Genomic DNA, 11,453 nt, shown 5'->3' on the forward strand with positions numbered 1-11,453 from the left:
CAAAGTCACAGCATCTGAACTGGAAAAGTCAGGAGAACAGAAAGGAAGAGAATGGAAAAAATGAAACTGAGACACAGGAAATTGAATAAAAATAGGATGAGAAGCAGATTTGGCCCAGTGGATAGGGCATCCGTCTACCACATGGGAGGTCCACAGTTCAAACCCCAGGCCTCCTTGACCCATTTGGACCTGGCCCATGTGCAGTGCTGATCTGCACAAGGAGTGCCCTGTCATGCAGGGGTGCCCCCCACATAGGGGAGCCCCATGCGCAAGGAGTGCACCCCATAAGGAGAGCCACCCAGCGTGAAAGAAAGTGCAGCCTGCCCAAGAATGGCACCGGACACTGCTGACACAACAAGATGATGCAACAAAAAGAAACACAGATTCCCGTGCCACTGACAACAACAGAAGCAGACAAAAACAAGAACACACAGAAAATTGACACAGAGAACACACAACTGGAGTGGGGGCAAAGGGGAGAGAAATAAATAAATAAAATAAAAAATAAAAATTGGAAATGTTTATGCACACTATCAGTGCTCCAGAAGAAGACGTTGGGAATGGGAGAGAAAGAATATTTGAGGAAATAATGATTGAAAACTACCCAACCCTTATGAAAGACATAAATATCAATATCCAAGAAGGACAATGCACCCCAAACACAATAAATCTGAACAGGCTTACCCTGAGATACCTACTATTCAGAATGACAAATATCAGAGAGAGAAGATTCTGAAAGTATCAAGAGAAAAGCAAAGCAATACATACAAAGGATACTCAATAAGCTTAAGTGCCAAACCCTCATCAGAAACCATGGAGGAGAGACGAATTCTATATCTGGCAAAACTGTACTTCAAAAATGAGGGTGAGACCAATGTCTTCACAGACAAATGAAAATTGATGAAATATGTTACCAAAAGACCAGAATTACAAGAGATACTAAAGGGAATGCTAAAGCCTGCAAGGAAAAAACATGGGTGAGAACTGGAGAAGCATATAGAAGAGAGGATTATTAGGAAGGATAAAGTAAAGGGGAAAAAGACAGAGAATAGAATGATATGAGAGACGTGAAGGACAAAAGGGATGAAGTAAGTAATGCCATTATAGTAAGAGCACTATATGTTAATGGCTTAAACTCCACAATCAAAAGACAGAGACTGATAGAATGAATTTTAAAAAATGAGCCATCTATATGTTTTCTAAAAAGATATAAGGTCACAAGTAGATTAAATGTAAAAAGTTGGAAAAAGTTACTTCATGTAAATAGTAACCAAAAGAGATTGGAGTAGTCATATTAGTATTGGACAAATAGATTTCAAGTGCAAAACTGCTATTAAGGATGAAGATGGTCATTATATATTTTATTTATTTAGTTTTTTATATATATTTTAAAATAGGTAATTCCCCAAGAAGAAATAGCTATACTAAATATTTATGCAGCTAACATGAGTGACCAAAGATACATGAGGAACACACTGGTAAAAGGGAAGGGAGAAATAGATGCCTCCATAATAATAGTTGGAGACTTCAATATACTCCTCTCAGTATTGAATAGAACATCAGGACAGAGGGTAAATAAAGAAAGAGAATGAGAATAATTTGATAAATGAACTAGACCTAACAAACACCCCTGGAGCACTGCATCCCCAAACAGCAGGGTATACTTTACTTTTCAAGTGCTCATTGATCCTTCTCCAAGAGAGAACATTTGCTGGGTCACAAGACAAGTCTCAATAAATTTACAAAGAGTGAAATTATACAAAATACTTCCTCTGATCATAACAGAATGAAGTGGAAATCAATAATGGATGGAAAAAGCAAAATTCATAAATATATGGAGGTTAAACAACAATTTCAAAGAAATTGCAAGAGAATTCAACAAATATTTTGAGATGAATGAAATGAGAACACAATATATCAAAGGTTATAGGACACTGCAAAGGCAGTGTTAGATTAAAAAGAAGACCTAAAATTCAAGATCTAGCTGCATGCCTGGAAGAAATAGGGAAAACAACAACAACAACAACAACAACAAAACAGCAAACTAATGCCAAACCAAGTCAAAGGAAAGAAATACTAAAGATCAGAGCAGAAATAAATGAAATCGAGAACAAAGAAACAATACAGAGAAATAACAAAACCAAAAGTTGTTTTTTTGAGATCAACAAAATCAACAAACCCTTAACTAGACTGACAAATAATAAGAGAGAAGACACAAATAAATATAACCAGAAATGGAAAGAGGGGACATTACTACTGCTCCTGCAGAAATAAGAGAGATCATAAGAGGATATTATGAACAATTGTGTATGAAAAAAACAGACAGTGTTGAGGAGATGGATAAATTCCTAGAAACATTTGAGTCACCTACATGGACACTGGAAGAAGTAGAAGAGCACAACATATTGTAAGAGATAGAAACAGTCATAAAAAACCTCCAAAGAATGAAAAGCCCAGGACCAGATGCCTTCACAGGTGAATTCTACCAACCATTCAAAGATGATCTAATACCGATTTTGCTCAAGCTCTTCAAAAAAAAACTTGAGAAGGAAAGAATACTACCACACTCATTCCATGAAACCATCATCACCCTAATACCAAAACTAGGTAAAGATGCTAAAAAAGTTAAGAAATTCCAGACCAATATCTCTAATGAATAGAAATTTAAAAATCCTGAACAAAATACTTGCAAACAGAATCCAAAAGCACATTAAAGAATTATACACCATGATCAAGTGAGGGTGTGGAAGGATGCTTCAACAGAATAAAATCAATTGGTGTAATAAGCCATATTAATAAGTTGAAGAAGAAAAATCACATGATCCTCTTGATTGATGCAGAAAAGGTATTTCACAAAATAGAGCACCCTTTCTTGATAAAAACACTCCAAAGATAGGAATAGAAGGAAGCTTTCTCAATATGGTAAAGTGTTTATATGAAAAACCTACAGCTACCATTGAACTCAATGGAAGGACAAAGCCTTCCCGCCTAGTTCTAGAACAAGACTAGGAGGCCTCCTGACACCACTGTTATTCAATATGTGCTATAAGAAGACAAACTAAACAATTAAAAAATGGGCAAATGACTTGAAAAGATAATTGTCTGAGGAAGAAATACAAATGGCAAATAAACACATGAAAACATGTTCAACATCACTAGCAATTAGGGAAATGCAAATTAAAACTACAACGAGATCTAGTTTCACACCTATTGGATTGGCTGCCATAAAATGCCAGAAATTGTAAATGTTGGGGATGATGTGGAGAGACAGTGATGCTTATTCATTGTTGGTGGTAATGTATAATGTTACAGCTACTGTGGAGGACTGTTGGCAGTTCCTAAGGAAGTTGTAAATAGATTTGCAAAGTGACCTGACAATATCATTTCCAGCTGTACACCCAGAAGGACTGAGAGCCGAGACAGAGATGTCTGCACACCACGGTTCATACTGGCACTATGCACAATTGCCAGAAGCTGGAAACAACCCATGCACCCATCAACTGATGAATGGATAAATAATTGTGGTGTGTGCACATGATGGAATGCTATGCAGCTTAAGAAGAAATAAAGTGAAGCATATGACAACATGGATGAATGTGGAGGACATTATTTTGAGTAAAGCATGCCAGACATGAAAGGATAAATACTGTATGGTTACACTATTATGAACTAAATATATTGTGTAAACTCAAGGGGTTAATAATTAGAATACAGGTCACCAGAAAACAGAATGAAGAGAACGAATGGAAAGCTGAGGGTTAATCTGTGGCAAGTTGGAAAAAAAAGGTTGTTTGGAAATCTTAGGAAATGAATAGAAACGGTGAGAGCACATCATAGTGTTTGTAACTAGCAGAGCTATTATATGGGTTTGACAGTGGTTGAAAGGGTAAGTCCAAGGTCATGTACATTACTAGAAGGAAAGTGAAAAACTGTAACATGGGACTGTATAACATAGTAAAACTTCATGTAAAACAGAAATATGGGTGATATTGTATATATAAAACTTTTTACAAAATATAAATAAAATAACCTAGAAAAAATGAAAAAGAATAGCAGCTATGCATGGCAGGGGAAGCAAAAAGAGTTGAGAGGTGCTGAGATTTTTGTTTTCTTTTTATTATTATTTCTGTTATTATTGGAATGATGAAACTACTCTAAAAATGACTGAAGTGATGAATGCAAAACTATGTGTTTACACCAAGTACTACTTATTGAATATGTTGGATCGATTTATGCTTTAGTAATATGTATCAATAAAATTGATTTCTTAAAAAAACCACAATGGGGGATCACTTCACACCAATTAGAATGGATTCTATTAAAAAGTCAGAAATCTGTAAGTGTTGGAGAGGATGTGGAGAGATAAGAACCTTATTCACTGTTGGTGGGACGTAGAATGGTACTACAACTGAGGAGGACTGCCTGACAGTTCCTAAGGAAGTTGAACATAGACTTGTGGTGGGACCTGGCAATACCATTACTAGCTACATACCCAGAAGGACTGAGAGCAGGGACACCAAGAGACATCTACCTGCTGATGTTCTTAGTGGCTTTATTCATGGTTGCCAAAAGTTGGAAACAATCTAGGTGTCAATCAACTGATGAATGGATAAATATGTGGTGTATATACACGATGGAATATTATGCAGCAGTAAGAAAAAATGAAGTCATGAAGCAGCCACATGACAACATGGATGAACATATAAGACATTATTTTCAGTGAGGCAAGACCCACACAAAAGGATAGTGTATCATTGCGCTATTAAGAAATATAAGGTCCTCAAGATTCATCCATGTTATCCCATGTGTTAGTACTGTATTCCTTAGTATTGTATTCCTTCTTATAGCTGAGTGATATTGCATTGTATGTATACACCACATTTTGTTTATCCATTCATCTGTTGATGGGCATTTGGGCTGATTCCAACTTTTGGCAATAGTGAACAATGCTGCTAGGTATATTGATGTGCATTTATCTGTTCATGTCCTTGCTTTCAAATGGAATTGCTGGATCATATGCCAGATCTATAGTAAGTTTTGTGAGCAACTGCAAAACTGTCCTCCACAATCACTGCACCATTCTACATTCCCACCAGCAGTGCACCAGGTTTCCCACTCTTCTACATCTTCTCCACCACTTGTAGTCCACTGTTTTTAATAGCTGCCAGTCTAATGGGTGTAAGATGATATCTCAGTGCAATTTTGATTTACATTTCCCTAATAGCTAGTGATGTTGAGCATCTTTTTATGTTGCTTTTAGCCATTTGTATTTCTTTGGAGAAGTGTCTATACAAATCACTTGCCCATTTTTAAAATGGGTTGTCTTTTTCTTTTCAAGTTGTAGGATTTCTTTATATATGCTGGATATTAGGCTCCTATCAGTATTTAGTAAACAAAATATGTTTACTAAATATTTTCTTTCATTGGGTAGGCTGCCTAATGTTGATTGAAGCAAGCCACATATTTGAAGGACCTCACTGATAAGAATAAAGCAAATTGAGCAGTCTCACAGAATTAGAGTCTGGTAGATAGGTTTATAGGAAATAGAAAGAGAGAAGAAGGTTGTGAGCCAATGCCCATAAGGATAAAATCTACGATAAGGTAGAAGTGTGTACTTGTGCAGTGAAGGGATATGGCAGGGGTGTAGTGATACTAAGGGGTTGGATGGTGCAGATTTGACAGGGGGTAGGGTGGGTAGGGTTGGATGGTCCATGGAACTGGGGAGAGGGTTGGGGGAGGAAGCTGGTGAACACTGGGGATCTGTGGGTACATAGTTGAGACTACAATGTTGGGAAAGCTCTTTTGGCAATTTACAAGGAAGGGTTACTGGTTTAGGGTCTTCATTGGGGAGGCACTCAGGTCAGGGCACACATGGGGTAGGCTTCTAGGGAGTGTGCAAGATCATTTCGCCATACTGTGTTGTATCGGTGGGTAGAAACTCACATAAAGAGCAGGAAGGAGTTGGACTCCCATCTTAGGGAGTCACACTATGTTCTCAGATAGAGGGATGGGAGTCTCTTGAGGGCATAGGTGGTGCCTAATAGGGGAGGACAGTCCAGTGTGTCAAGTTCTTGGTGTTGCTGCAAACAATTATGAATCTTGTCCTTCAAGGGGTGACCCCTGGTGGTTGCTGTGGGCCACAAGGGGAGGGGGATGGAAGAATAGAATAGATGGAACAGGGGGTATTTTAGGGTTGATGAAAGTGTTTTAAATGATGGTGTAATGATGGATATAGGCCATGTTAAATATCATCAAAATTTATAAAAGTGTATGGTAAAAAATGTAAACCATAATGTAAACTATTGACCATGGCTAGTAGCTATGTTCATCAGTTGTAAGAAATATATCATCCACATATAAAAAGGTTATAAACATGGGAAGGGGCAAAACAGGGAGGATGTTGGGTAAATGAGATCCCTGTATTTTTTATGTGACTTTACTGTGACCTAAAAATTCTTTGAAGACAAAATGAAAAAAAGTAAGACACTGGGGGAACAAATGGAAGAAAATGTCACTGTACATATAAGACAACACATCTTAAAGTGATGAAAGGCAGAATGTCAAAAACATATTTTTCTTAAATATTTTTCATTATTTGTTAAATCCCAAAATTTTAATTTTAGTTTTAAAAAAAGTCTATATTTTATTTCTTATGTTTAAAACTATCATTATTATTTCATTTTCTTATTAATTGTATTTGGCTACTTTACTGGCTTCATTTTAGAGAAGTTTTGGATCACAGAAGCATTACAGCTGTGGCAGGGGAGGATCAGTGGTGCAGGATGTCAGTGATGGGGGATACATGGGAGGAGCTTCACTGGGCATAAATATAAGGCATATAAATGAGTTCAAAGGTTCATGTGGCATTGCCACAGTGGGTGGAGATTCACACAATAACCAAAAGAATATCAAAGGCCCATCCTGGGGAGCTCTGCCACATTCGCTAATGGAGCAGGAATAATCCCCCAAGTACAGGGGCGAAGACTAGTGGAGGAGGATGGGCCACTGATACTGATGACTATGATTATGAACCTCTGCTCCTGAAATTGAAACTTGGCCTAGTGTTGTAGGATGCCTAAGAGTTACCTACTGGGAGCCTCCTTGTTGCACCAATGCAGCCCCTCTCTAAGCCAAAACTCAGCATATAAATAAACTCCCCCAAGGGAAATGACTTCTGGGGATGAGACTCCCTGGCACCAAGGGATTGCTACCAAGTCCCAACAAGCAGTGAATGAGTCACAATGATGAAAGAGGCTGTTGTTGTGGGAGGTGGGGATTGGGGTGGGGGTTATGTGGGAACCTCTTACATTTTTTTAAAAGATTTATTTATTTATTTATTTCTCACCCCTTCCCCCACCCCCCCACCCCATTGTCTGCTCTCTGTGTCCACCCGATGTGTCTTCTTTCCTGTCTGTTTCTGTTGTCAGCAGCATGGGAATCTGTGTTTCCCTTTGTTGCGTCATCCTGCTGTGTCAGCTCTCTGTGTGTGCAGCACCATTCCTGGGCAGGCTGCACCCTCTTTCCCACTGGGCGGCTCTCCTTACGGGGTGCACTCCTTGCGCATGGAGCTCCCCTATGAGGGGACACCCCTGCGTGGCACTGCACTCCATGCACACATCAGCACTGCTTGTGCACATCAGCACTGCACATAGGCAAGCTGCACACGGGTCAAGGAGGCCTGGGGTTTGAACCGCAGACCTCCCATATGGTAGATGGATGCCCTAACCACTAAGCCAAGTCTGCTGCCTACATTTTTTAATGTAACATTTTTTTGTGATCTATGTACCTTAAAAAAAAAAAAAAAGATAATTTAATTTTAAAAAATTGAAATTAAAAAATAAAAAAGACCTTGACCAAATGGAGGAAATAGTAAAGATAAATGAGTTTATATGGCTAAGAGACTTCAAGTGAGTCAGGAGGGAATTCTAGAGTAACTTTTATGTATGTCTCAGCGGGATCTCATTGACTGCCAAAGTAGATACTACCCCAAACAGCAGGGCTCCTGAGTGCTCTGAAGACATCCAGACACTATAGTCAGGGCAGATACCTCAGGAATTTGGTGCCATTCCAGTGGGCCCTACTTTGGAATTTATGCTCCCCAGTGCAACAGAGTTGGACTCAGTTGTGGTTTCCCTGTAAATGGCTCTTCTGTCCTTCTGTTTGAACTTAAAATTAGTTCTAATGTTGGTAGGTGTACCTTTAAGAGACATAAATCTCTGGGCTGTCTATATGCCAGCTGGGCCCTGACTCTTAATGGAGATGCAACTCCTCCTCTCCAGTTCATTGGCCTGACCCAGGACAAGTAACAAGGAGGAGATGAAGGAGAAGCAACATACCAAGGAACCAAGAGTGTCTATAACTGCAAGCAAGAGAGTTCCATCCACTGGCTGTATGGGATTGAAGTGCCCCCTTCAATAAAAGTGGAGTGGGCATCACCATCCCAGAATCCTCAGGATTGGGAATGAACTACAGACTAAAGTAGACTTACTAGTATTCTACTCTAGACTTCTTGTGATTCTAGCAATGGAGGAAATATTGATGTGGAGGCAGTGGCCACTGGAGATTCCAAGGGTAGGGAGAGGGAAAAACAGGTATAATATGAGGGCATCTTCAGGACTTGGGAATCAGCCTGAATGACATGACAATGACAGACACAGGCCATTATATATCTTGCCAGAAACTACAGAATTGAGTGGGAAAAAGTGTGAACTACAATTCAGACTGTAACCCATGCTTAGTGGCAATGCTCCAAAATGTGTTTCATTTGCAATGAATATACCACACTAATGAAAGATGTTGCTGATGTGGGAAAATGTGGGAGGTATGGGGAGCAGGGCATAAGGGAATCCCCTATATGTTCTATGTAACATTTATGTAATCTAAGTATCTTTCAAAAAGTAAAAAAATGAGAAGACACACACAAAAGAACTAGACATATAGTGTAAAGCCTTGGAGTTAACAATTAGTATATAGGTCACCAAAAAATAGAAAGAGGGTAGAAAATATAAAAGTTAAGGCATAAACAGTGCAGAATTGGTATTAAGGTTGTAAATCTTTAGAAGTGAATAGAAATTGTGAAAGCACATCATAGTGTTTGTAACCAGTTGAGCTATTATACACGTATCACAGTGGTTGAAAGGGTAAGTCCAAGGTCATGTATATTACTAGAAGGAAAGCTAAAAAATGTAACACAGGACTTTATAACATAGTGAAACTTTATGTGAAATATAAATACGGGGGATATTGCATATTTTAAACTAACAAAATATAAATACAAATAATTAGAGAGACAGAGATGTAAACAGAATAGCAGCTATATATGTCCAGGGAAGTATAGAGAGACTGGGACATGTTTTTTGTTGGTTGGTTTATTTTCTGGGTTATTATTCTTGGAGTAATTGCTCTATAATAACTGAAGTGATAAAAGCACAACTATGTGATTACACTAACTACCACTGTTCATAAACTTTGGATGGATTTATGATTTATTATTACGATCAAAAATTGATTTGTTAAAAAAACTAATATAAATCAATAATCTAATCAGTTAAATACATTTCAGCTGAATTTAAGAAAATCAAAGGGTATCACATTCAGAGGAAGAGATTAGTTTACAAACATAGTCTTTCCTTTTTGGGGATTTATAAATCATCTCAAACTGCCACATACAGATTTAAGAATTTCCTTTCCCATAAATAACAAGGTGTTTATAATTTGGTGAATGAGACTGTTAATTAATTCCAGGGAAGGAGAGATTAAACAGCTGTTTTAGTTTGTAGCTGTGTGGGCAAGTCAGCGGTGTGCTGGGGTGGAGGGCATTTCTCAGCCTTGCCTCCCCTCCTTTCCTTTGTGTGCAGAGGCTTCAGGTCTCCATTCCAGAACCCTGGGAGGCAGTAGGTCTGATGAAGCAACCTGAGCAGGCCCTGAGACCCAGACTGGGAATGGAAAGCCCCAGCAGCTTCTCAGGGCGAGAACTGCACAGAGGTTGCGTGGTACCTGCTTCCTCCTCAGGGGCAGGGCCACTCCCCACTGGACTGCCCTGCCTCTCCATAGCAAGGCTGCGTGCAGGGAGCTGCCGTGCAGAGCCCTGAACTGAGCATGGACCTCCCCAGGGGACTGGCGAGGAGGGCATCTCTTCCCGGGCCCTTTGGTTGCTCTGTGCTGAAGAAGTCATAAAGCGGTCACTGCTGGGAAAAAAAAGTATTTGGGTGCAGGTTTGGCTTAATGAGTCAGTTTCAAAACCGATGCACTCATAGCCATCCAGGCTGACTGAGCCAAACCATTTCAGAGATCACTGAGCAAAGATTGCTGAGGTCTGGACAGTGAGAGGGAAAGGCTGACCACAACAGCCAAATCTGAGAACACCAAGAGGTTTCCTTTCTCAGATCAAATAGCACTCATAACAGAACTTACAAACACCAATCACAGGGAGTTTTCATCAAGAAGGCATTTTCTCTAGAGAACAGTATATATTCTATTCTTTTTCTATGCTCATTCGTGGGGCATTACATTGATTTTGATTATTTTTTACATTTTATCAAAATTATCCTCATTCTTTAAATTTAAATCATAAAAACACTTGGTGGAGTATCTATTTTAAATGATGGCACCTATTCTTTTGAGAAGTATCTTATAAATATTTTAATAAAATTCAGATTTTTGAAGATTGAAATTTATCAATTAAATATTAGCAATTCTTCAATTTATCTTGTGAGGCTTTTGCTTTTATTGGGATTCTTCTTTCTGGTATTAAATAACTTGCAAAACTTTGGCACTCTTTATAAAATTTAAATATTTTCAGCAGTTCTCCTCATTCTTTCCTGGAGTGTGCCCTTATCTGTGTCTGGTAAAATTTTATCCTATTTAAAGTAATACAAACCTGATTAATTTTTATATGGATTTTTCTAATGTATTGAATGGAGAATCTTCCTTCTTCTCATATTAGGAACTTGAATTTCACATTCTGGACTCAGAAAGTTCTTGACCTGAAGACATAATAGTAATAAAAATGAAATCAACAGAGTTTGCCAAGCTTAGTTCAAAGCACTCTGTAAGTCTCAACTCGGATTATTGTTCAGAACCTACATGAGGTTGACGGGGGACGGGGTAGCGTGGGCGGGATGGGAAGGTCCGTGGGGGCCGCTCTCCCCTGGCGGTCACAGCGCCCGTGGTAGGGGGCGGGGCTGCGGGGGTCCAGCTGGAGCCACCGCCCGCCGAGCCCGCAGCCAGGCTGAGCGTCCAGGCTCCTGCGCCCGAGCTCCAGGGCCCCGCCCACTGCGCCTGGGGCCGGGCCCGCGGGAGCCCGAGTGGAACCCAGCCGAGACCTGCCGAGCCGGGCCGAGCCCGGCCGAGCCCGGAGGAGCCAAGCCCCGCGGAGCCGAAACCATCCGAGCCTGGCTGAGCCGAAATCGGCTGAGCCGAAACCAACGGAGGCGAGCCCTGCCGAGCCCAGC

This window comes from Dasypus novemcinctus, chromosome 21, assembly GCF_030445035.2.
Source record: "Dasypus novemcinctus isolate mDasNov1 chromosome 21, mDasNov1.1.hap2, whole genome shotgun sequence".
NCBI lineage: Eukaryota > Metazoa > Chordata > Mammalia > Cingulata > Dasypodidae > Dasypus > Dasypus novemcinctus.